This window comes from Capricornis sumatraensis, chromosome 3 (genome assembly GCF_032405125.1).
Source record: "Capricornis sumatraensis isolate serow.1 chromosome 3, serow.2, whole genome shotgun sequence".
In the NCBI taxonomy this organism is placed as follows: domain Eukaryota; kingdom Metazoa; phylum Chordata; class Mammalia; order Artiodactyla; family Bovidae; genus Capricornis; species Capricornis sumatraensis.
In genome coordinates, this window is record NC_091071.1 from 112304476 (window position 1) to 112332471 (window position 27996).

The following is a 27996-nucleotide window of genomic DNA, read 5'->3' on the forward strand; positions in this document are numbered from 1 at the left end:
GGACCTTGTTCAAAATCATGTAAAGATTTTGAAAGAATTGAACTGTTTCCAGCTATATTTTTCAGAAATTAAAAATATTGAAAATCCAACAAAGCAAATTTTGATGTCTAACTTTCAAATAAGCAAGAAAATTAAGCCTATAATAAAGAGGAAAATCAAATCATATAATGAGAAATTATGGCGTTACTGGGTAAATACACTAAAATTTTTATAAGTTCATTTTTTATATTCCAAAAGTAGAAGATGACAGATACATGACAGTTGTTTTTAAGAATAAATTCAAACTTTGGGATTGAAAAACATCAATATCTGAGATGAAAAAGACACTCAATAGAATTGACACTAGATTTGTACAAGTAGAAGAGACAATTAGTGAATTTGAAGGTAAACTGTTTATGTAGGTATTTAAAAATATTTTCATCTGTATTCTGAAGTTTCGCTGTAAAAATCTTGAACAAGTTTTCTAAGATTTATACCTCAGTATTTCATGGTTTTAATGCAAAAATAAATGGATATTTTAAAATTAGAAATTTTAGTTTTTTATTGCTTGTTCACTTGCTCAGTTGTGTCTGACTCTTTACAACCATATGGACTGTAGCAACCCAGGCTTCCCTGTTCTACACCATCTCCCAGAGTTTTCTCAAATTGAGTTTGCTCATGTCCATTGAGTTCATGATGCCATACAACCATCTCATCCTCTGTCACCACCTTCTCCTTCTTCTTTCAATCTTTCCCAGAATTAGGGTCTTTTCCAATGAGTCAGATCTTTGTATCAGGTGGCCAAAGTATTGGAGTTTCAGATTCAGCATCAGTCCTTCCACTGAATATTCAGTGTTGATTTCCATTAGTATTGACTGGTTGAAACTCCTTGCAACTGAAGGGACTCTCAAGAGTCTTCTCCAACACCACAGTGAGAAAGCAACAATTCTTTGGCACTCATCCTTCCTTATGGTCCAACTCTCACATTCATACATGATTACTGGAAAAACCATAGCTCTGACTAAACGGACCTTTGTTGACAACATAACATCTCTGCTGTTTAATATGATGTCTAGATTGGACATAGTTTTTCTTCCAAGGAGCAAGCATCTTTTAATTTCATGTCTGCAGTCACCATTTGGACCCCAATAAAATAAAGTCTGCCACTGTTTCCATTGTTTCCCCATCTATTTGCCATGAAATGATGGCACTGGATGCCATGATCATAGTTTTTTGAATGTTGAGTTTTAAGCCAGCTTTTTCACTCCTCTTTCACCTTCATCAAGAGGCTCTTTAGTTTCTCTTCACTTTCTGCCATAAGGGTGGTGTCATCTGTATATCTGAAGTTATTGATTTTTCTCCCAGCAATCTTGATTCAAGCTTGAGCTTCATTCAGCCTAGCATTTTGCATGATGTACTCTGCATGTAAGTTAAATAAGCAGAATGGCAATATACAACCTTGACGTACTTCTTTTCCAATTTGGAACCAGTCTGTTGTTTCATGTCCAGGTCTAACTGTTGCTTCTTGACCTGCATGCAGGTTTCTCAGGAGGCACGGAAGGTGGTCTGGGATAGAAATACAATTGATTTGTGTATATTAACCTTGTATCCTGTGACCTTGCTAAAATCACTTGTTAATTCTTTCTTGTTATTTTGATAGATTATTTGAAATTTTCTAGGTTGATGGCCATGTTGTTTGCAAATAAAAACAATTTTATTCTCATTTTCCAAACTGAAAAGCTTTTATTTCTTTTTCTTGCCTAAGAGAAGTAGCTAGATCTTTTAGCAAAATATTACATAGAAATAATGCAAGAAAACACTCTCTCCCTGTTACTCATCAATGGGTAAAATCATTCAGTATTTTATATTTAAATACAATGTTAGCTGTAGCTTGTTCACTTTTAAATATCTTTTACCAGGTTTAGGAAGTTCTTTCCTACTGATTTTTTAAAGTTTTTACCATGAATAAATACTGAATTTTGTAAACAGCCTTGTCCTTAATTTTCTGAGATGATCACAAAGTTTTTTATCTTGTTAGATCACAAAATGTAATGACTAGTTTTCTACTGTTGACTCAATTTTATATTCCTGGGATAAGTTCTATATTATTATTGTTATCTTGAAAAGATTAAAGAAACAAACAAACAAACTTACAGAACTGCTGAACTATAAAAACCATATCTAGGCAGCTCTATTTTAGAAACAGTATTTTAAGTAGCATAATTTTCACTAATTCAATTGGTGTTAAATTCATTAACTAATTGACAAGTGCTACTTTTAGCTTTTAACTAAGACTTAAGGAGGTCTTTATTTTAGCCATTACTGAAAATTTGAAATAATACAGATCAATAGTCAAATAGTTAGACTTATGGATTAAGTGCAGTGGTAACAATGGCAGCAATGTAATTGTATTTTCTGTTGCAAAAACTAGTTGAGGCACCACATTATGTTAGCCTTTATCCAGCCCTTGTTCTCTCCATCCATTTAACCCACAGATATTTTTCTCTCTTGCTTGCTTGCTTAACTGCACTCTGAAAATTATTTCTCTCTAGCTACACCTGACGTTTACCTGCTCCAAGACAACACTCCCTAACACTCTTTCCTCTGGGAGCATTCTTCATTTCAGAAAAATGTCACAGTATGATAACCTTGAAGCTCCAGAAATCACGGGATGCCAGCCCAAATGATATCAATGCCCCCAGGAGGAGAAGAATGCAAAACCACATCAGCCCTGATCCTTATCTTCAGCCCCATTTTCCATCCTAAAGTTATAAGACCTCCTCCAATTTCCAGGAAAGGGGGCACAGTCTTGGAAGTGCTAGCTTGCTGTATTCCCCCTTTGCCTGGCAAAGTAATGAAGTTACTCCTTTCTACTCTTCCAAAACTCTGTCTCTGTATTTCTATTTGGCATCGGTAAACAGAAGCCGTTTTATTTTTATTTTTGCAACACATTAGAATTTGAAGATAAAAAGATATCACTGATCAATATGATTGAACATTAGAATCTACATGACTGAAAAAGCCCAGGAAAAGGTGTATTTATACAGTGGAGAAGTGAAGTTGGATCTTTTGACAATAGAAAATATAATAGTCACAAAATATTTTCGTATATTATTTAGTAAATTATTTAGTATATTTTTAGCTAATTCAAAATATAGCTATAATACACTATATAGTATGCTGAAGATAGCTAAAATATACTAAATTTTATTATATGTCAAATATTTGAGTTGATATTGAATTTTCCTTTATATCTGTTTGTATTAAGATATTTAAAGGTTAAGAAATATTCTGGATCACACAGCTAGCAAGTATTATGGCTAGAATTCAAGCTAAATATTTTCTGCCTTTATAGTCTATGATACTAATGACTCTGGTAGTCTGAGCACCAAGATACAAGTTAGGGCAGATTGGTTGAGATCATACTGGAAAGCACTAAGCAGTGCCTAACTATTTATAAGGGTTTGAGCTTGATGATCATAATGTATGAAACAATGAGAGAGAGAAAAGGAACAAAGCAAAACAAAACTGTGGGGTTTATGGGAATGTCATAGAAACTCACATAAAAGAAATGTTCCAAAAGCTTCCAAAAGGAAGAAGAAATTCAAATAAGGCATTACATTAGCATATTTTGTCCCAAGTTAATTTCTACTCACTCACTCTCAAAGATGTAGTATATTATCCTGAGTTGCTCCTCAAATAAAATAGGAAACGCCTTTATGTTATAGTAGATTTACGTGAACGTTATACAAAGAACAACTTTCTAATAGACATCATTTTGTAAAAGATAGAAATATTTAATCACTATGTTCTGTTCCAGGAACTAACCTGGTATTATAGGTAACTTGTAATTTAAAAATACACAAACTCATAGGAAAAGAAGTCAGACTGATGGTTACCAGGGGTGGGGAGAAAGAGAAAAGGGAACTGAATGGAAAAAATAATAAAAGAATTTAGGCTGGAGATAGATAGATGTGTTCCAGATATAGCAGCTGGAACCTGTTCCCTGTGGACAGACACTCCAAGGTGAAGATAATGGCAGGAGCAAGGAGGAACTGAGTCTTGCTTAGATAGAAGATAAAGAAGCCGCATATTTCTCATTCTTGAGGTCAAGGAGACTTCCCCAGCTACAAAAGTGCAGAAACTCTCCTGCAGTTCAGTTCAGTTCAGTCACTCAGTCGTGTCCGACTCTTTGCGACCCCATGAATCGCAGCACGCCAGGCTTCCCTGTCCATCACCATCTCCCGGAGTTCACTCAGACTCACATCCATTGAGTCCATGATGCCGTCCAGCCATCTAATCCTGGGTTGTCCCCTTCTCATCCTGCCCCCAATCCCTCCCAGCATCAAAGTCTTTCCCAATGAGTCAACTCTTCGCATGAGGTGGCCAAAGTACTGGAGCTTCAGCTTTAGCATCATTCCTTTCAAAGAAATCCCAGGGTTGATCTCCATCAGAATGGACTGGTTGCATCTCCTTGCAGTCCAAGGGACTCTCAAGAGTCTTCTCCAACACCACAGTTCAAACGCATCAAATCTTCAGCGCTGAGCCTTCTTCATAGTCCAACTCTCACATCCATACATGACCACCAGAAAAACCATAGCCTTGACTAGATGGACCTTAGTTGGCAAAGCAATGTCTATGCTTTTGACTATATTATCTAGGTAGATCATAACTTTTCTTCCAAGGAGTAAGTGTCTTTTAATTTCATGGCTGCAATCACCATCTGCAGTGATTTTGGAGCCCCCCAAAATAAAGTCTGACACTGTTTCCACTGTTTCCCCACCTATTTCCCATGAAGTGATGGGACAGGATGCCATGATCTTCGTTTTCTGAGTGTTGAGCATTAAGCCAACTTTTCGCTCTCCTCTTTCACTTTCATCAAGAGGCTTTTTAGCTCCTATTCACTTTCTGCCATCTGCAGGTGTCATCTGCATATCTGAGGTTATTGAGATTTCTCCTGGCAATCTTGATTCCAGCTTGTGTTTCTTCCAGTCCAGCGTTTCTCATGATGTACTCTGCATGTAAGTTAAATAAGCAGGGTGACAATAGACAGCCTTGATGTACTCCTTTTCCTATTTGGAACCAGTGTGTTGTTCCATGTCCACTTCTAACTGTTGCTTCCTGACCTGCATACAGATTTCTCAAGAGGCATATTAGGTGGTCTGGTATTCCCATCTCTTTCAGAATTTTCCCCAGTTTATTGTGATCCACACAGTCAAAGGCTTTGGCATAGTCAATGAAGCAGAAATAGATGTTTTTCTGGAACTCTCTTGCTTTTTCCATGATCCAGCAGATGTTGGCAATTTAATCTCTGGTTCCTCTGCCTTTTTTAAAACCAGCTTGAACATCAGGGAGTTCACGGTTCACGTATTGCTGAAGTCTGGCTTGGAGAATTTTGAGCATTACTTTACTAGTGTGTGAGATGAGTGCAATTTTGTGGTAGTTTGAGCATTCTTTGGCATTGCCTTTCTTTGGGATTGGAATGAAAACGGACCTTTTCCAGTCCTGTGGCCACTGCTGAGTTTTCCAAATTTGCTGGCATATTGAGTGCAGCACTTTCACAGCATCATCTCTCAGGATTTGAAATAGCTCAACTGGAATTCCATCACCTCCATTAGCTTTGTTCGTAGTGATGCTTTCTAAGGCCCACTTGACTTCACATTCCAAGATGTCTGGCTCTAGATGAGTGATCACATCATCATGATTATCTGGGTCGTGAAGATCTTTTTTGTACAGTTCTTCTGTGTATTCTTGCCACCTCTTCTTAATGTCTTCTGCTTCTGTTAGGTCCAGACCATTTCTGTCCTTTATTGAGCCCATCTTTGCATGAAATGTTCCCTTAGTATCTCTAATTTTCATGAAGAAATCTCTAGTCTTTCCCATTCTGTTGTTTTCCTCTATTTCTTTGCATTGATCACTGAAGAAGGCTTTCTTATCTCTTCTTGCTATTCCTTGGAACTCTGCATTCTTTCCTTTTCTCTTTTGCTTTTTGCCTCTCTTCTTTTCACAGCTATTTTTAAGGCCTCCCCAGACAGCCATTTTGCTTTTTTGCCTTTCTTTTCCATGGGGATGGTCTTGATCCCTGTCTCCTGTACAATGTCACGAACCTCTTTCCATAGTTCATCAGGCACTCTACCTATCAGATCTAGGCCCTTAAATCTGTTTCTGACTTTCACTGTATAATCATAAGGGATTTGATTTAGGTCATACCTGAATGGTCTAGTGGTTTTCCCTACTTTCTTCAATTTAAGTCTGAATTTGGCAATAAGGAGTTCATGATCTGTGCCACAGTCAGCTCCCGGTCTTGTTTTTGTTGACTGTATAGAGCTTCTCCATCTTTGGCTGCAAAGAATATAATCAGTCTGATTTCGGTGTTGACCATCTGGTGATGTCCATGTGTAGAGTCTTCTCTTGTGTTGTTGGAAGAGGGTGTTTGCTATGACCAGTGCATTTTCTTGGCAAAACTCTATTAGTCTTTGCCCTGCTTCATTCCACATTCCAAGACCGAATTTGCCTGTTGCTCCAGGTGTTTCTTGACTTCCCACTTTCTCATTCCAGTCCCATATAATGAAAAGGACATCTTTTTTGGGTGTTAGTTCTAAAAGATCTTGTAGGTCTTCATAAAACCGTTCAACTTCAGTTTCTTCAGCGTTACTGATGGGACCACCTTATAATATGTGGTATCAACCTCCTCATAGAACTCTGCTGGAATCCATCTTGGCAATAAAAGACACATATACCTGTCAGGAAGGACCCTAAGACAGGTCATGTGTGGGAAAGAAATGAAGTAATTGGCCAAAAATAAGCAAAGACCTGGAGGAAAAATCTTATAAAGTAACATGATCACCTCTCTGGGATGATCCTCCTCACACCCTTTCTCTCCCAGTGTATATCTCTGCCTTGCTTCTATCTTTAATAAATAAATTGTTATCTCTGTGTACTCTCCCACTTATTGTGTTGTGTCTCTAAACTTTGTACCTGTTTTTACATTTTTTGCCTCCTTGAGAAATTCATTCTTCAACAAGGACATGAGCCAAGGCAACTTTGCTTCTAGCCAGTCTCTATCCCCTGGTGGACTGGTGTTTAGAATTCCTGATTTTCACCCAGGCTGCCCAGGTTCACTTCCTGGGCAGGGAACTAAGATCTTGAGTCACACTACGACTCACTGTTGTCTCCTGAGATCAGAATGACTTCCTCAAATTGATTGGTAAGGATAAATTTGTTGCCCATATCAGTGGTCCTCAAATTCAATAGTGCTTCAGAATCTCCTGAAAGTTTGTTAAAACAGCTCTCTGCTCCCCAGTTCCAGAGTTCCTAATTCAGTAGCTCTGTGATGGGGCCTAAAACTCTGTGTTTCTAACAAGGTTCCAGATGATGTTATGTTGCTGTTCCTAGTATCAACTTTGGTAACTGCTAAGATACCCTAGGTCATTGCAGCTGTAATCTTCTCCCAAGGGCGGAGTCAGCACATCAAATTCCTAGCAACAGTTCCCTAACCACCTATGTGGCCATGGGAAAGATGCTGAGCTCCCTAGATCTCATTCCCTCCATATCTAAAATGTGTGTATGAATTGTTGTTGTTTAATGGCTAAGCCATGTTCAACTCTTTTGCAACCCCATGGACTGTAGCCCACCAGGCAAGACTACTGGAGTGGGTTGCCATTTCCTTCTCCAGGGGATCTTCCAGAACCAGGAATTGAAACCACATCTGCTGCATTGAAAGAGGATTCTTTTACTACTGAACTACCAGGGAAACCCTGGGTGTGAATTAAGTGACCTTTAATATTTTCTCCAGCTTTATAAATTTTTATCTTATATAATTATTTTCATTATTTATAATTGTTCATGTTTTTTTTCATTGTTCGTAATTAATTTTTTCATTTTATTTCCAAAGTCTGAATCTTTTTTGGAGCATCTTACTACTACCTGATTTGAGAACAATTCATTTGTTCATTAATTTATAAAATACTTATGATGTTTACTTCATGCCAGACATCAAGCTGTAAAATCAAGAAATTATTCCTGCTTTTCAGGAACTATATCTAATATTATAGATCTCCAACTTTACCATATATAAGACTCATTTTGCCAGAATTAAAACAACTAGACCTTTCCCTGTGGGAAGATTCCCTGGAGGAGGGCATGACAACCCACTCCAGTATCCTTGCCTGGAGAATCCCATGGACAGAAGAGGTACAGTCCATAGGATTGCAAAGAATCAGACAGGACTGAAGCAACCTAGTATGCAGGCCTTTCCCTGAGATGGTTATTCATTAAATCTAGGCAGAGTCTGTATCTGAAATGGTGATGAATCTCACCAATGATTACACTAAGCATCCAGTATCAAGAATTAGTGGTTTAGTGGAGGCAATAGGTACAGGAAAGAGGTTATCATAGTGCCACATTTTGGGCACCAAGAGAAACCTGGAATAAGGTGAAGGAGTCAAATGAAACAGCTTATATTTCATGAGAGCACACCTCAACCCTCCTCTTCCTGAATATTCTATCCATAAAAAAAAAAAAAAAAGCAAAAACAAAAAAACAAAAAACTCTCCCATTCAAAGGGCTGAAATTAAGATAAAAAGGGAGATCAAAAACCCTGTGGTCTGCCCCTCACTCTTGAGGACACCAGTTCTTGTCTCAGAGTGTGTAGCTTTCATTTCTGCCCTAAATAAACTGCTTCTTTCTCTTTACTCCTCTGCCTCAGGGTTTGTTTGTTTGTTGTTTGTTTTTCGCTTGCTTTTTTACTTTTCCTTTGTATTTTGTGTTCCTCAACCAAATTCTTCTGGATAAACCAAACAACTTTTTGTTAAAGCCTTTCTTGTATCAATATTGCCCAACTTGTTGCTCCCTAAAGGCCTTTTCTGGGCTGTTTGCACTCACTTTTCTTTATGTCTGGAACATTTTGCCTTGTATATCTACATGGGTTAATTTCATCTCATCCTTTAGGTCTTTGCTTATATGACACTTACACAGTGAGAAACTGCTTAATAACCCTATTTAAAAGAAGGCAATGACAACCCACTCCAGTACTCTTGCCTGGAAAACCCCATGGATGGAGGAGCCTGGTAGGCTACAGTCCATGGGGTTGCTAAGAGTCAGACATGACTGAGCGACTTCACTTTCACATTTCACTTGCATGCATTGGAGAAGGAAATGGCAACCCATTCCAGTATTCTTGCCTAGAGAATCCCAGGGACGGGGGAGCCTGGTGGGCTGCCGTCTATGGGGTCGCACAGAGTCGGACACGACCTAAGTGACTTAGCAGCAGCAGCAGCAAACTGTAGCACACACACAGACATTTCACATTACCTACTTATCTACTCTATTTTTTAATGTGCCATTTAATTCATGTTTTTCTTTCTGTTTCCTCCTACTCTAAAATGGCCATCTATGGGGTCGCACATAGTTGGACACGACTGAAGCGACTTAGCAGCAGCAGAGATCATATATATATGAGATCATATATATATACACACAGACATAGTATATGTACTCTGTTAATGTTATTGTTTTCTGATGAGTTCCCAGGATCTGGACCAAGTGACTGGCACACAAACCCTCAATAAATATGTGCTGTATAAATAATCATGTCTATGTAGTTTTGTATGTAGACTGGACCCAGATATTTATTTTTATCAGAAATGAAGGATAACAAGATGAAGCATAGGAGTCTCCAATGATTTGTGTTAGGAAACCAATTTTCAATGCGAGTTTTATTTAGCTTGCACACAATAGGATGTAAGTTTTACTAACTGAGAAGCTAAATAATAACAAATTGGTTTTAATTTAGAACATAAATCAATCTTCACTTTAATAATCACAAAAAAACATGACACATAAGCAAATTTGCAGTATGATATTCTGAGACCATGTGAGAAATTTAAAAGCTTTTCTTCCTGGATTTTGAGATTGATTTTAGTATTCTGAAAAATAAATGTATTTGAGTATATGGAATAAGTATACCTTTATCATAATAGCAAGTTTACAGCTACTTTCATATTTTACTAGTGCTATCTGGGTTTTATAAATATGTAACATATCATCAGTAAATGCATATACTGGAACTCTTGAAATAGAATGAACTATATAATGGAAACAAAGATCACTTTTGCAAAGTTATAGATTTTAATTTTAATTACATTGCTGCTCTTCTATTTAAAATATATGTTTGACTTTAGAGTATTATTTTTACTATATTTATTTAGTTACTTTTAATTCTTATAACATTTTAAATTTTACTATTCTTTATAGATAAAATATCAGTATTCAATGAAAGATTTCTCACTCTATTTATATTTAGATAACAGATGAATGAATTTCTTCACTTGCAATGTCCTTTGCTTTCCTGGAATAAATCTACATTAGTTTTGTAGTGTACTGTTATTTTGATACTTCGTTGGGTTGTATTTTCTAATATTTAGTTAAATTATTTTGTATCCATATTCTTAAGCATTCTGAACACTTGCTCTTTAACCTGCTGGTGAAGGTTATATGCAATAAATAGTATGCAATAAATAATACATAATTATAGGACACCCAACACTAGGAAGATGAGATGGTAGTAGCTTATTTGCTACACATGCAGGGCCATACCAGGGATTGCACTTGGAAGCAAAGTGACCCAATAGGGCCCATGGGAAGCAGGCTTACAGTATCCAGAGGATGAGAAAACACCTGGTTCCATCAGAACCCTGTGACTGGCTTCTTGGAAAAGTTTCATGAGTTGGCAAAGCAGTGAAATGTAACAAATTGAGGACAGGAAATGGCTGATCAGGAAACAGGGCTGGGGAGGGGAGCATTTCCCACTGCAGAGGGGTCAGGGAGTACCTATCTGGCCAAAACAAAGTGAAAGTGAAGTCGCTCAGTCGTGCCCGACTCTTTATGATCCCATGGTCAGTAGCCTGCACCAAGCTCCTCCGTCCATGGGATTTTCCAGGCAAGAGTACTGGAGTGGGTTGCCATTTTCTTCTTCAGGGAATCTTCTCGACCCAGGGATAGAACCAAGGTCTCCCGCATTGTAGGGAGACGCTTTACCATCTGAGCCACCAGGCAAGTCCAACAAGGGAATTCACAATTAGGCTTTTATGGAGCCCTATTGATGCTTTTGAATTGTGGTGTTGGAGAAGACTCTTGAGAGTCCCTTGGACTGCAAGCAGATCCAACCAGTCCATTCTGAAGGAGACCAGCCCTGGGATTTCTTTGGAGGGAATGATGCTGAAGCTGAAACTCCAGTACTTTGGCCACCTCATATGAAGAGCTGACTCATTGGAAAAGACTCTGATGCTGGGAGGGACTGGGGGGCAGGAGGAGAAGGGGACGACCGAGGATGAGATGGCTGGATGGCATCACGGACTCGATGGAGGTGAATCTGAGTGAACTCCGGGAGTTGGTGCTGGACAGGGAGGACTGGAGTGCTGCGATTCATGGGGTCGCAAAGAGTAGGACACGACTGAGCGACTGAATTGAACTGAACTGAACTAAACTGAACTGTGGCGTCTTAAAGATGTCAAGAAGCACTTGAAATTTTACGTTTTCCAACACAACAAATAAGATTTATTTTTTGCAGTTCCTTCAGTAGAATTTTGTAATAAATGTATGTAAGCCTTATACAATAAGTCAGAGAAATTTTTAGAATACGTTATAGAACATATTATAATACTAGGATATTATTTATAAAATATAAATATTCTAGAACACTTATAATGAACTCAATGATTCTTTAACAGATATCAGTCGTAAAGCAAGCTGATTCTGATAACGTTTGAATCACCTTTGCTGCCCCTTTTATGTCAAAGTAGTCAAATTATTCTCAGGTTACTAGAAATTATTTTATTTTGCTTAGAAATAATTAATTTACTCTAGGTTTTGATGTTTTTGTCACAGATATATTCATGGTATCTTATTTTTATTTCACTTATGCTTATGTATAAACCCAAGTCTAAGAAATATAAAATGCTTCTTTTTCTATTTCTAATCTTGTTTTTTCATTCTTTTTAAGTTAATTGAGTTCATAAAGGATATTCTACTAATCTTTTCTAAAGATGTTTGGGTTTATCTTCAAATATTTATTTTTATCTCCTCGGTTTCAGTATTTATTATTTTTTAGCTCTAATATCTGTGTCTGTGTGATTATATTATTTCTTAATATCTTAAAAAAATAAGCTGATTTATGTTTGTGAAAGTTTCAATTACCTAAATGCTGAAACTGAGAAGCTAATTCTTGTGAAATTGATTTATTAAAGGAGCAGCCACTAAGGGAAATCTTTAATACAATACTCTGAATTATAGTATTAAATGTAGGGTTTGTTAAATCTCCTCTATCAGATTTAAAAAATCCTCTTCTATTCCTCTATCTGCATCTATTGATGTGATCACATTTTACCTCATATTCTGTTCAAATGGTGAATTACGCTTAATTTTGGAATGCTGAAGCAACTTTGAAATCTGATATAAAGCGCACATACTCATGATATATTAATTTTTTAACATTGTGGTATTTACATTGTAATTTTCTCCTCTATCCGAAAGCAGAACCTCATTTATATACTTTTAAAAAGCTGTAATTCTTCTTGTTACAGGTATCCTTGTGTTTATTATTGAAGACTTCACCCGCCAGATTCTAAGCTTCAGTTTATTTGGTATCTTCTCATATCTTAGTGTTGGAGAAAAAGAAGTACAATTAGAATTGGCTATTTGGCTAACCATTTTGTGTGTGTGTGAGTGTGTGTGTAGCCAGCACTCAAGGAAGAGGGAAATGAAGAAATGCCATTTAGTGGATATCTAATTTCAATTATGCAAGATGTATGCATTTTAATTTAACCTTTTTCAAGTTACTATGACAAGTTTCGAACTTATTACATATTTTTCTCCTTATGTCAAATTCTATACTTTCAGCAAATAAACTTGGTGACTTCAAATGTCTTAAATAAAGAGAATGGCATTTTATCACGTATACTATCATGTAAGAATTGAATTGCCAGTCTATGTCTGACGCAGGGTACAGCATGCTTGGGGTTGGTGCATGGGGGTGACCCACTGAGATGTTATGGGGAGGGAGGTGGGAGGGGGGTTCATGTTTGAGAACACATGTAAGAATTAAAGATTTAAAAATTTAAAAAAAAAATAATTAATTAATAAATTTAAAAAAAAGAAGATAAAAGTTGAAATACTGATGTCTGGCAGATGAGATGAGAGATAGTATTTGTTAGAAATATTCTATGTTTCATCCGAATTAGTTAGCAGCAATATATATTTATCATAGAAAGACAAACATTTCTGCTCATTTCTTAAGGGCATGGACAAGTCATAGGAAATTTGCCTAGCACCTTTTCTATGTCATATCATGGTTTTCATACACAGAAACTCACAGTTTAAAGAGGGTTTATATTTGAGAGACAAATTGGTAAAAACAGAGACAAAAATTGCAAATAAAACTACCAAATTTCTGTCTTACTTAATTGGGGCTGGGATTTATGTTATATACAATTTTATGTGTTTAATACAATTCTTAATAAATATTCAATAAAGGTATATAAACTATATCAAAAAAATTTTATTAAAGGATATTCTTAGCTACATAGAGCAAAGATTAAAGTTCCCCAGTATCTTTTGGCTTATAATATATCCATTCCTATTGTCTGAAGAAGGATGTATTTGTTTTACCCAATGGACTCAATATGTCAATAATCTTATTAATTTTTTGACAGTACTCAGCACTCATTATGACAATCTTTTATTATAAATGCTAAAAGGCTTTGATTAAATAAAACATTATTTGGATCTTATCAATATCTTCTTCCTGTAATGTTTAATTTAGTAATTGAAAATAGTTACCCAAAGAAGCTTTTTATAAATGAGTGATGACTGTAATGACTGTATCCTTTTACATAAAATTTATGTCTAAAAAGACATATCTCCTGAAATCCATCACATATCAAATAAACATGAGATTTATATTTTCAATTCCCATGTAATATATAATTTGATGATGAATGATACAAAGAGGTTGGTTGCACATGAAATGACTACATATTTTGACAAACTTTTCTATTTGTTTATATTTATGATAATAGCAGACTCAGGAAACATTATTTTTAGCAGAACCTGCGTGAGAATGCATAGTGAGAATGCATTTAGTTGTGTCTGACTTTTTTGCAACCCCATGGACTGTATAGCCTGCCAGGCTCCTCTGTCCATGTAATTCTCCAGGAAAGAATACTGAAGAGATTAGCCATTCCTTTCTCCAGAGAATCTTCCCAACCCAGGGATCGAATCCAAGTCTTTTGTACAGCAGGCAGATTCTTTACTAACTGAGCCACCAGGGAAGCAAACTGTGGGAGACAGTGAGGGAAGCCTGGAGTGCTGTAGTTCGTGAAGTCACAAAGAGTTGGACATGACTTAGTGAAAGAAGAACAACCAACCTGAGAATACAGTGAACTGGAATAAGAATATAAAGATCTTTGCCTTCCAAGACTCAGCATTGGTAAATAAGCAGTGCTTCTATGTCCGCTGAAGGGGAGCCAGTTAGTTCAAAACCTTTGGAGCATTTCTGTCCCTCAGTATAACAGAAAAAGAGCACATTTCATGAAATTATATAGACCCAGTGAAAACTCCTCTGTTATATATTTTAAAAATAATCAGAACATATTAAGAGGGGATGTCAACCTTATATCTTCTTGTTGCTCTTTACTGGGGAAGGAAATGGCAGCCCATTCCAGTGTTCTTTCCTGGAAAATCCCATGAAAGGCAGAGCCTGACAGACTACAGCCTATGGGGTCCAAAAGAGTTGGACACAACTGAGGGACTTTAGTTAATTGCTCTTTACGCAGTAGAAGCAAACACATACAGCTGAATGACAATGATTATGTCTTCCTCATTGTTTCTATTTATCTAATGTCTGTTCTGGACCCAGGAACTGCAATCTGAATCAATCTCATGACGATTTTTTCAGGAGCCTCCATTTAACACTATAGTAGCTTTCTTGGAGCAAGACCAAAATAGAAAAAAATGATTCTTTCAGAGAAGGGGTGGATGAATACACAGAGTGAGAGCTCCTCAGGACAGACTGTAGCCTGCTGAAAGACAAAATGATCAAGAGTAGGTCAGGAAGATCCCCTGGGGAAAGGAATGGCTTACCCACTTCAGTATTCTAGACTGGAGAATTCTATGGACAGAGGAGCATGGTGAGCTACAGTCCATGGGTTTGAAAGAGTTGGACACAACTGAGCGACTAATAGTTTTCCATCATCAAAGAGGAGTCTTAACAGGTAGACGGAGAAGGCAATGGCAACCCACTCCAGTACTCTTGCCTGGAAAATCCCATGGACGGAGGAGCCTGGAAGGCTGTAGTCCATGGGGTCACTAAGAGTCGGACACGACTGAGCATCTTCACTTTCACTTTTCACTTTCATGCACTGGAAAAGGAAATGGCAACCCACTCCAGTGTTCTTGCCTGGAGAATCCCAGGGACGGGGGAGCCTGGTGGGCTGCCGTCTATGGGGTCGCACAGAGTCAGACATGACTGAAGTGACTTAGCAGCAGCAGCAGCAGCAACAGGTAGACACTTGTCCAGTAAAAAGTGCTCCTCTTAAACTGGCTCACAAGCAATAACTGTCAAATATTCAGGAAATTTGTGACCGTTGAAGCTATTAACAAAAACTAAATTACATAAATTTATTATCACAAAACAAATGTGCTGGACACTTAAAAAATCATAATTTTTAATTCTTATACTATATTTTGCTATTATCTATGCTCTTAAGGCTGTTTTTGCTATTGCAACTGAGGGATGGAAATTCTAATAATGATAGTTGCTGCCTGTCTCTTTTCTACATTCTGTAAGAATAGACTAGCAGCTTGAAATCAGCCAAGGTGGGGGTAAAAATATTATGGAAATTGACAAATGCTACAAACCTAGGTTTGACTTACTGCTTTTTTGAATAAAATGTGAATTAGGCAGATTAAAAAAAAAAAGTGTTCATCTTTTATCTTTCCACTCCTCATTCAGAAAGCAACTTTCAAAACCCTTTTGTCAGGATATTGCACTTAATGTCTGTATTAAGGCTTTCCATCTTTATTTACATTTGCATTTCTTTATCTTTTTTCTGGCTAAATTATATTTTGTACAAAATGGGCAATAAATGTTTAATCCAACATTTCAAGTTCTGTTTAATTTTTTGAGTCTTTTCTTCTAGGTTTCTTATGTAAGAATGATTTCTTTTTATAGCTATTAGTAAGCAGTAGTTAGCAAGAAATTAATACCCTTAGTATAAATATTTTTGTGTTCAATGCAGGTAATTAAATCCCTGATCCCCTTAAAACATGAACATGTAAGCATTCAGGAATGTATGGGTAGGTGTATAAAGCACATGGACTCACCATTACCAGATGACAAATAGAGAAGAAAGAAATCAAATACTGCAAAGTAAACACCTGATTCTGGACTTTACTCAGAAGCTTCAAATGGAGACATATGGAGTAAAATGAAAAAGGTGAATGGCTACTGTGGTTGGTGTGATGAATGAGGTAAACATGCAAAAAAATCACTAGACTCTTAAAAGTTAAATCTTTTCTCCAAAGGAAAATATAGCATGAAAGAATAGATTTGATTGATACCTTCTGTAACAGAAGTTCTTGAACTAAGATCAATAAGCAACATGAAATCATTGAAAGCTCTGTAAGCTATCTGCAACACTTCAAACAACCTGGCAAACTAAACCTGATGACAAGTTTGTGCATGTTAACTAAAATCACAAGAGTTTTTGTTTTCTTTGGAATTACATCAGTGTGGCATAGTAATTCCTCCCACATGTAACTAACACCACTTTAGCAGACTGGTGATGGTGGGAAATAATGTAAGAGGTATTACATAGATTGGCGTTTTTCAGTTGCTAAGTCTGTGCCTGACTCTGCAATCCCATGGACTGCAGCATGCCAGTTTCCCTGTCCTTCACCATCTTCTGCAGTTTGCTGGAATTTATGTCCATTGAGTCAATGATGCCATCCAACTATCTCATCCTCTGTCATCCCCTTCCACTCTTGCCCTCAGTCTTTCCCAGAATCAGGGTCTTTTCCAATGAGTTGGCTCGTCACATCAGGTAGCCAAAATATTGGAACTTCAGCCTCAGTCCTTCTAATGAATATTCAGGACTGATTTCCTTTAGGATTGACTGGTTTGATCTCCTGGCTGTCGAAGGGAATCTCAAGAGCCTTCTCCAGCACAATTTGAAAGCATCAATTCTTTGATCCTTACCCTTCTTTATGGTCCAATTCTCACATCCATACATGACTACTGGAAAAAAAACGTAGCTTTGACTATACGGACCATTGTTGACAAAGTGATGTCTCTGCTTTTTAATATACTGTCTAGGATGCTTCCCTGGTAGCTCAGATAGTAAAGCATCTGCCTACAATGCGAGAGACCCGGGTTCAGTTCCTGGGTCGGGAAGATCCCCTGGAGAAGGAAATGACAACCCACTCCAGTATTCATGCCTGGAAAATCCCATGGGCCGAGAAGCCAAGTGGGCCACAGTCCATAGGGTAGCAAAGAGTTGAACACGACTGAGAGACTTCACTTCATTTCACTTCACTTCACTAGGTTTGTCATAACTTTTCTTCCAAGGAGCAAGCCTCTTTTACTTTTGTGGCTGCGGTCACCATCCACAATGATTTTGGAGCCCAGGAAAATAAAATCTGTCAGTGTTCCCATTTTTCCCCCATCTATTTGCCACGAAGTGATGGGAGTGGATGCCATGATCTTAGTTTTTTGAATGTTATATAGATTTTTAAAAATTATTTTCTTCCTCCCCTTGCTACATTCATGGGAAACTTAAACTTCCTATATTTTTCATTTTATATTTATCTTATGATCTGCTTGTGATGAGGACATCAGAAGATGGACAATAGAAGTTTAAAAAATACTTTGAATATTGATATTTTCTCTTGCACCTTTGCCCTCATCATGAATTTATGGTGCTAAGGTACTCTCACTAGCATGTTGCTAGAAAAAGAAATATTTGGAGTACAACTGGCCCTAAGTAGCTGCTGAAAGCCATCTAACCATGCCCACCTTAGATCATGCAGCACCAGTCAACTCACAAACACTTGAAGGAAAAACAAGTCTTACTGCTGTATGCCACTGAGATTTTGTCTTTTTTCTTATTTAATAAATAACAGTTAAATCCAATGAATACTAAGAGATCTTGCCATAAAAATTGGAAGAGGAGCTTAGTTATTGCATAAATCACTTCAGAGTTTATTTATGAAAAATGAGAAATTTTTGAAGAATCAAAAAGAGTGGCTTAGAATTCCCACTTGAGTATTTAGTTGGATCAGTGGAGAACAGATTATAAAACTGGCTGCTAACATTTAAAGAATGACAATGAAAAGGAAAGGCTGTTAATATACAAATGCCAGATATATTTAATATATGCATGCTTATTTACTCAGTTGTGTCCAACTGTTTGTGACCCCATGGACTATAGTCTGCCAGGCTCCTCTGTCCATGGAATACTGGAATGGTTTGTCATTCCCTTCTCCAGGGGATCTTCCTGACCCAAGAATAAATCCAGGGTCTCCTGCATTGCAGGCAGATTCTTTACTGTCTGAGCTACCAGATATTTGACAGTTATTTGCACTAATAAATGCATTGTTTCACAGCTTCAAATCCACCCTTTATTACCTGCTCTGTGATTATAGAGAAGGTCTCTGTAAACAATTCTCCTTTACTGCTGGCACAACATTAAGCATTTTCAGTAGATGTCACATAAAGGAGACTGAAGAAGGGAATATTTCTCTTCCTGATACAGGTGTGTTTCTTTTGGCCCTTTCTTCCTGCCTTACAGCTGCACCCCCAGACCACACAGTCCCTTGGTATATTTTCAGCCCTCCCCCTGGTTACCAACTCACTACAATTTTCTCAGCAGGGTCACTGTGCTCCCCAGGCCTCATTCTATCCTCTCAGGAAGCAGAGTCCTGAGGCTTTGATGCCTATTGTGCACACATCTCTGAAGTCTGGTCAAGGTGAAATCTCATAGGTATGTCAAGAAGCACGTAAAACAGACCCCACATAACTCAGGTCTCACACCACTAGCCGCAAAGCAGATCCTACAGTTCTGACTGATTTTTGAGGACCTTCCCATCGGGCATGGTCTCCTGCAGCCCAGAGAGTGTTTTCCTGCTTGGAAATCAGGAAAAAAATGATACAAGAGAACATATATACATAACAGGAATAGAAACTTCCACAAACTTATGGTTACCAAAAGGGAAAGGAGGATGAGGATGACTTAGGAGTTTGTCATTAACATATACATACCACTATATATAAAGTAGATAACCAACAAGGATCTACGGTATAGCACAGGGAACTATACTCAATATTCTGTGGTAACCTATAATGGAAAATAATCTGAAAAAATAAATATATGTCTATATAACTGAGTCACTTTGCTGTATACCTGAAACTAACAGAACACTGTAAATCAACTGTATTTCAATTAAAAAAATTAGTCCAAATAATGAAAAGAAACTCCTCTGCTTCCAAATTTGTTTCTTACCTTGGACACTCTTCTCCAGCAGTAAAGTATTTTTTAGAGTTGTCCTTATTGTTTATTCCCCTGATATAGTCTTTATATTAAGTTTTCTCATTTCAAATTACTGTGTGGGTTCTGTTTCCTGAATGGATTTTAATTGACAAAGAACTCAGTTGAATTAATTGTAAGCATGAAGAAGAGAGCAGGAAGGGTGATTCCAAGATATGAACAAATTGATGGTGGCACTTTTGACTAATATATGAAGTAGGCACAAGTGGGGAACAAAATCAATTCCTTTCTGAATCTGGACAGTGTGAAATACTTGTAGGGCATTCAGAGGCAATTGATCCTTAGGCAGTGAGACAGAATAGCTGAAGTCTGATGGAGAGAGAGGACAGATAGAAGAAATGAATTCATGAATTATCAGCATTCAAGAGGAAGTTGAAATTATGAGAGTGGAAGTGATTACCTAAACTACGAAGTCCGATGAATGATAAAAACCAGAGACCTAGGGACAGAAGTCTATGGAAAATTAATATGTAATAATTCTCAAGAATAGCTTAGAAGTAGCCATGAGAGCAAAGGAGACATTTCTCAAGTAAGGAGTGATTAGTAATGCTAAAAATAACAGGAAGTGTTATTAATATAAGGTCAGGGAAGTTTTAATTAAATTTGACAGTGCAATTCTATTAAAAAAAAGTTTCAGTTCTTTTGCAAGAATAGAAACTAAATCATCATGACCTAAGAAATAAATTTTTGGTGAGATGACAGAGTTTAGTTTTCTCTTTCTGAAGTTTAAGTGAAAAGGGAAAATGATTAAACACTGTCTTGCAGGACTCAGAGCATAGAAGGCAAAGGAGAATTTAGTTTTTGGAGTAAAAGAGTTTTAAGAATGATTAAGAAAGGAAAAAAAATAGATGGAGAAATTAAAGTAAAAGAGAATAATAATCAATAGAATTCAGTTTCTGGGATACAGAACATGTTAGCATTAAGAATGCCTGTGGAGGGATTGCCTTTGAAATGAAGGTGGTATTTGTGGCTGGAGAATGTTTTTGATTGTAGAAAGTATATATTGGGGCAGGGGAAATCAAAGAAATTCATGCTTAACGGCTTCAGTCTTCTCAGTGAATTGATCTAAAGAGATTGATGAAGTGGGAGAAAATGTAAAGCTCTTTGGAGAAATCAGATGTAGAATATGTTGAGAAGGTTAGGTCAGGAATTTGTGATCCATGAATGTATGGTAGGACTGATAACAAAATCAGTAGAATATTTGTGTTTGTGTGTATGTGTATGTGTGCATATGCTCAGTCATGTTTGACTCTTTTAAGATACCATGGACTATTGCCCGCCAGGCTCCTCAGTCTATGGAATTTCCCAGGCAAGATTACTGGAGTGTGTTGCCGTTTCCTTTCCCAGGGTATCTTTCTGACCCCAGGATCGGAACCATATCACCTGTGGCTCCTGCATTTCAGGTGGATACTGGGAAACCTGAGAAACCACATGTTAGGTTAGGATGTGTGCATGTATATATTAGAATACATGTATCCAAAAAGTGATTGTTTGCTCATGCACATAAGTAATATATTTTTGCTCTTGTCAACTTTCCATAAATATTTACACCAGTTGGTTTTTCAACTAGCAGGATATAAAAGGGACTATTTCACTGTGTGAGTGAATGTTAGGTAGAATTTTAGACCTAATATGGAACAGTGAAAAGAGCATAGACTTGGCCTGAGAAAGTCCAGTACAAACTCCCCACTTTTCAAGCTGTAGGATATTATCCCCTTCTGATGTTGGTACAATCAGATTTGTAATAAATATTAGTGCAATACTTAAGTGTATAAGTTATTACATTTCTAGGAAGGTTCTCTGCAGTTTATCTCTGAGTCTGAGTTTCTCATGTTTAACTAAAATCAGGGTAATTTTTATTAAGTTGTTTCAAAGGTCAAGTGAACTAATTAATGTATATAAAGTCTATGGCTAAGGGCATCCACAGAGATTTAAGTTAGTGATTGAAATGTAACAGAAAAAGTAAATTTTCCTATTCACCTACACTATTTTCCTTTCTTTAATCCAAATGTCTAAGAAAAGTCACATACACATTTAATGTATTAACCACTTGATCCCTCTGATATTGACTTACTTTTCAAAGCCACTATCAAATATTTATTAGAACATACACTTCTAATTAGCAATTAATTGGTCAAAATGGCAAGGATCACATAAAAACAAATCATTGAGACATTCTTGGAGAAATGAGTAAATAATTTGCAAATATAGAGGAAGACTGCTATTTCTAGGACTATTAGTTCAGTTCAGTTCAGTCGCTCAATCGTGTCCGACTCTTTGTGACCCCATGAATCGCAGCACGTCAGGCCTCCCTGCCCATCACCATCTCCCTGAGTTCACTCAGACTCACGTCCATCGAGTCCATGATGCCATCCAGCCATCTCATCCTTGGTCGTCCCCTTCTCCTCCTGCTCCCAATCCCTCCCAGAATCAAAGTCTTTTCCAATGAATCAACTCTTCGCATGAGGTGGCCAAAGTACTGGAGCTTCAGCTTTAGCATCATTCCTTCCAAAGAAAACCCAGGGTTGATCTCCTTCAGAATGGACTGGTTGGATCTCCTTGCAGTCCAAGGGACTCTCAAGAGTCTTCTCCAACACCACAGTTCAAAAGCATCAATTCTTCACTGCTCAGCCTTCTTCACAGTCCAACTCTCACATCCATACATGACCACTGGAAAAACCATAGCCTTAACTAGATGGACCTTATTTGGCAAAGTAATGTCTCTGCTTTTGAATATACTTCCTAGGTTGTTCATAACTTTTCCTCCAAGGAGTAAGGGTCTTTTAATTTCATGGCTGCAGTCACCATCTGCAGTGATTTTAGAGCCCCCAAAATTAAAGTCTGACACTGTTTCTACTGTTTCCCCATCTGTTTCCCATGAAGTGATGGGAGCAAATTAAATATTCCTTTTGGGACCAAAATAACTTGAAATCACCGATAAAATGCAACAAATATCCTCAAGAGTGCATAGCTGAGATAGAAGAAAGATATAAAGATAAAAAATAACAGAGGCTGAAATCAGCAAAGTAAACAAAATGTGAGATAAAATCTTTCTTACATTTTTGTGCTTATACCAAAAATTCAGTGTCTTGGTTTTTAAGTCTTCAGGAGAGGAAAAAAAAAAAGAACATTGATTTTACACCAGGAAAAACCTGAATTAAGACCTCTTCAAAAAGTTAGGGACTTCATCTCCATGAAAAAAAAAAAAAAAAACAACTGTGATTTAAAAAAAAAAAATGCCTTCACAGTGTTTGAAGTTTGATTTTCAATAACTTTCAAACTCTGGGAAAACTCAAATAAAGTATTATTTTAATGTGTTTTTATGCTAATATTACCCTGCTAAGTCGCTTCAGTCGTGTCCTACTCTGTGTGACCCCATATATGGCAGCCCACCAGGCTCCCCTGTCTCTGGGATTCTCCAGGCAAGAACACTGGAGTGGGTTGCCATTTCCTTCTCCAATGCATGAAAGTGAAAAGTGAAAGTGAAGTCGCTCAGTCGTGTCCAACTCCTAGGGACCCCATGGACTGCAGCCTACCAGGCTCCTCCGTCCATGGGATTTTCCAGGCAAGAGTACTGGAGTGGGTTGCCATTGCCTTCTCTGGCAAATCATCTTAGGATCTTGTTAATAACACAAAAGAATCCGATGGTAGGCCTAGGAAAGAGTGAGAGTTTCTATATTTCTAGGCAATTTCCAGGTGATCTGGATGTTTCTGGGTGTTTGTAGATCATAATTTGAGTATTAGGGAATCTAGGGTAATATTAGGAGAAGGCAGTTGTCTCTCACTCATGAAAGTGAAGTCAAATTTAGAAGAGCTTTAAAAGCTCACGTGGCACTTCCAGTATGGTCTGTGTATTGCTGCTAGTCAATGAACTATTTGTTAGAATCATGACTATATGATGCAAAAGTTAGAGATGTTCTGAAACTGTTTATAACAATTTAACATTGCTGCACCACTCAAAACATGGTCAGGGACCTCAGTCTCTGAATAAGAAACAGATTCATTTTGGAGTTGATGATGTTTTGTGATAAATTATATTATATATGAATTGAGCAGTATTTGTGTGATATTTTAAGATTCATCTGTTAATGAAATTCAGAGGTATGGAAAATATGAAGATGCTTAAGCATTTAGTTATCTACATTACTTATTCTTTTATAAACATTTTTTTAAATCAAGCTTTTAAAAACATAATTTTATTGTTGTTGCTCAGTTGTTGATTCATGTCTGACTCATTTGTGATCCCATGGACCATAGCTCACCAGGCTCCTCTGTCTATGGGGTTTCCCAGGCAAGAATATTGGGGTGAGTTGCCATTTTCTTCTCCAGGGTATCTTCCTGACCCAGGGATCAAACCCGATGCCTCCTGCATTGGCAGGTGGATTCTTTACTGCTGAGCCACCAGGGAAGCCCATATAGTTTTATAGTATGAGCTGAATTAGGAAAGTATAATTTATGCTATTTATTTTTCCCTCTAATTTTAATATAGTGAAACAAATTTGTTACTGTTTGAGAAGAATTATTACGAATTCTCTTGTTTGAAGCAGTAGTTGTAAGCCTAATGATAATGACACAAATGATTCTAAACAAAACCAAACCGCTAATACTAACATGACAGCAACTGAATAACAACAATGATCATACAGACACTGACTTTACTTTTATAGGCGTGATTCATAATGAGGTGCTAGAATAACAGTGTGCTATTTGTGAGGGATGCACTGGGTAATGAAGCAAAGATTCTATTACAGTTTGAGTAGCAATTATATACAAAATATAGAGGAACACATTCAATCATATATATATTGATGTTCAATAATTCTAATATAAATATTGATTCATATAAGAGGGCTTCTTAATGTGAATTAACACATCATGTTGAAGACTACAGGGCCCTATACAATTGCTGAAGTGTTAGTGAAAACTGTATCAAAGATGTGCAACTATGAATGCTGGGTAATTTGATGGCAATGAAGGGAAGTCAAGAATCAGTTAAGTGTTTAATCCTGACATTTTAAGGAAATAGTTAACAATATGGAACACCAAATCTTAGAACAACATAAAACTTTCAAAGTATTTTGCATTTCACACAAAATGCCTAGATATTTTTAAAACAGCAGTTTTTTTTTTTTAATATGTTGAAGGTAAAAAAAAATGATTCCTTTCTTTAGCTTCATTGTTATGAAATAGAGCCCTAACATAACATATGCATCTGAAGGCATAACACTGTAGTAGTACATTGTGTGAGACCTTTTTCCAATGACTCAGCTACAAGAGAGTAAAATATTATAGGTTAGTTGCTCAGTGTATCAGTTATCTGATGTTCTTAACAAATCACCCAGAACTTGATGGCTTAAAAAGTCAAACATTAATTTTCACACCATTTCCATTGCTTAGGAATGTGGGACATCTGAGTGGGTTGTCTGGTTGAGGTTGGTTCATGAGGTTCTAGTCAAGCTGTTGACCAGAGCTGCAACCATGTGAAGACTCAGATGAAGCTGAAAGATCAGCTTCCAAAAACTCACATGGCTGTTGGAAGGCCTCAGTTGTCACTAGCTTTGGCCATCTGATTGCCTTGATGGTGTCTTCATAGAGGCTCATAGGGTGAGTGATCCAAAAAAGAATGAGAGAAGGTGCAGTCTTAAATAGTTTTACTTTAATGTAATTACATACCTTCATATCACCACATGCTGTTGGACACACAGATCAACTCTGGCACAAATGGAACTACACAAGAAGACAATACCAGGAGGTGTGGTTCACTCTGGGCCATCATGGAGGTTGGCCACCACACCCAGATTAAAAATTTACATAAATGTAAATCATACACTGCTTCCTTCAACTGAGTAATATTGCCTCAAAATGCAAAACAAAACAATAAATAAAAAACAGAACCTTCAGCTTCACTAAATAGTATTAGTGTTTTAGTAAGAAATGTGGGGAAGGAGCTGCAGTGGCCAGGCGGTCCAGCTTCACGAAGGCTTTTGGCCACTGCGGCCCGCAGGGATGATGCCCAAGAGCAAGGTCAGATGCTCTGAGGGCCTGGTGAAGGAGGAGCCCAGGAGAAGATCCCGAGGTTGTCAGCTAAACAGGCTCCTGAAAAAGTGGAAACAAAGCTAAGAAAGGTGGCAGAAAAGGATAAATCTTCAGACAAAAAAGTGCAAACAAAGGGAGAAAGAGGAGCAAAGTGAAACAGGTGGAAGGAGCCAACCAAGAGACTAAAGACTTAACCTGCAGAAAACAGGAGAGATTAAAAATGAGGAGAGTCTAGCCCCCGATGAAGCAAGGGAGAAAGAAGCCAAGTCTGATTAATATCACACACCCAATCTTATCAGTGGCCCCGTCTCCCTTCTTGTACAACCCAGAGGAATATTTTTGTCAACTATTTTGTAAATGCAAGATTTTTAGTGCTCTAGAAACATTTTAAAAAAGGAGGGAATCCCAATACCCCCCTCCTTTTTTTTTTGAGGTGAAATCGTTTAATTTACTTTTTTTTTTGGTACAATAGTGGGATATTGAATATGAGATGCTTTGATTGTCTTGGATGTCAGCTTAACATTCCACAGATGGGGAAGCTTTTATATCCTATAATACAAAGCATACTAAATGGCAGTTTGGAGTCAATTGTGCTTTTAATGTCTTGAACACTTAAATTACCTCTCTTCTTATGTTGTTTTTGGTAGAATTGTTTCCTAATGCAAACTGCTCACTGCTTGAGCTTGGCACTCCTGCTCAGAATTTTGTGCACTCTATAACATCTTTGGTCATGGTAGTCCAGTTTTCCTACCAACTTTGTTAATGTGCTGTGAACAATTGACAGTTTGAGGATGTAGTGTATATGATATTAAATTGTGAATTAGTGGGACTTCTGCTGTGACAGCATATCAGCATTTGAAAATATGGATACTTGATAGCTTGTTAAGGAAGATCTGCTGGAGGAGGGCATGGCAACCCACTCCAGTATTCTTGCCAGGAGAATCCCATGTATAGAGGAGCCTAGTGGGCTACAGTTGATAGGATCCCAAAGAGTAGGACATGACTGAAGCGACTGAACACATACACATGCAAGAGTTGTATACAAATTGATATATCTATTTTGATCCTCAAAACTACCAATAAAATCTCAATTATGAAAAAAAAGTGAATTACTTAAAGAATGTATATTTTTTAAGATTATTCTCTTTTCTACATGATAATATTAAAGCTTCATAAATGTATTGCATGCTGATAAAAGAATAATTATTTCAATGATACTTGAATTATGGATAGTTTTTGTGTTACTGTGAAGTAGGAGATCAGTTTAGAAGTGATATAAACATATAATTTGGACAGCCACTGATTACTTGTTTATCATTATTATTTTTAATTATTTTAATAGTTGCATGCAAATAAGAAATGGATGTGTTTTCAATAGCTTGTTAGATAAAAAGGTCCAAACATAGTTTGGAAAACTGCAAGAACAGAGGCTTAAAAATTGTCATGATATTCTACAATTTAAGGATAATTATCAATTAACTTGGATTTTGATACTGTACATCTGTGAAAACTTATCACCAAATGCCTTAAAAATTATAATTTACATTATGAATTATATAACATTCATATGAAATGTTTATATGCACATTATGAATTACTTTTCTGTCAAGAAAAGATCCATGCATGGGAGGTATATGATCAAAATCTATTTCTTTTGTCAAAAGGCAAATCTAAGTTTATAACTTACTGGGGCTTGTTACACTTTGGGGAACAGTTCAAAAGAATAATCTGAGCTCACTGAAGTTGCTTTAAAATCACTTCTATTTCCATTAACACACCACTGTGATACTGATTTTGCTACTATGAATGTTGTCAAAACAAGCCATTGAAGGCAACTTCTTAATTCCATCTTCCCCCAAATTGTATCTTTTTGAGCAAAGAGCTGTTCTAGGTGCCTTTTACAGTTTTACAGAGAATTGAAATTTTTTTCATTTTTTTAAGGACCAAATAAATTTTTTAAGGACCAAAATAAATGTCCATCCAAAGGCATGTTCACCATGTCTGATGAATACAGTGGATAAATCAGAACTTCCTAGCCAAGCTGTAACAGTTTTTGACAGGTCATCAAAGAAATAATTGGTCAAGCATTATCCTGATGAAAGATTATGTGTTTTCTGTTGATCAATGTCAGATGCTTTTCATTGAGTACTGCTTTCAGTTGGTCTAATTGGGAGCAGTACTTGTTGGAACTAATCATCCGGTCCTCCAGAAGAAGCTCATAAGAGAGAATTCCCTTCCAATAGTACTGTATACACCATATCACCTTCCTTGGATGAAGACCAGCCTTTGGTGTGGTTGTGCTTAGTCACTCAATGGTGTCACACTCTTTGCAACCCAGTGAATTGTGGGTTGCCAGGCTCCTCTATCCATGAGAAGTCTC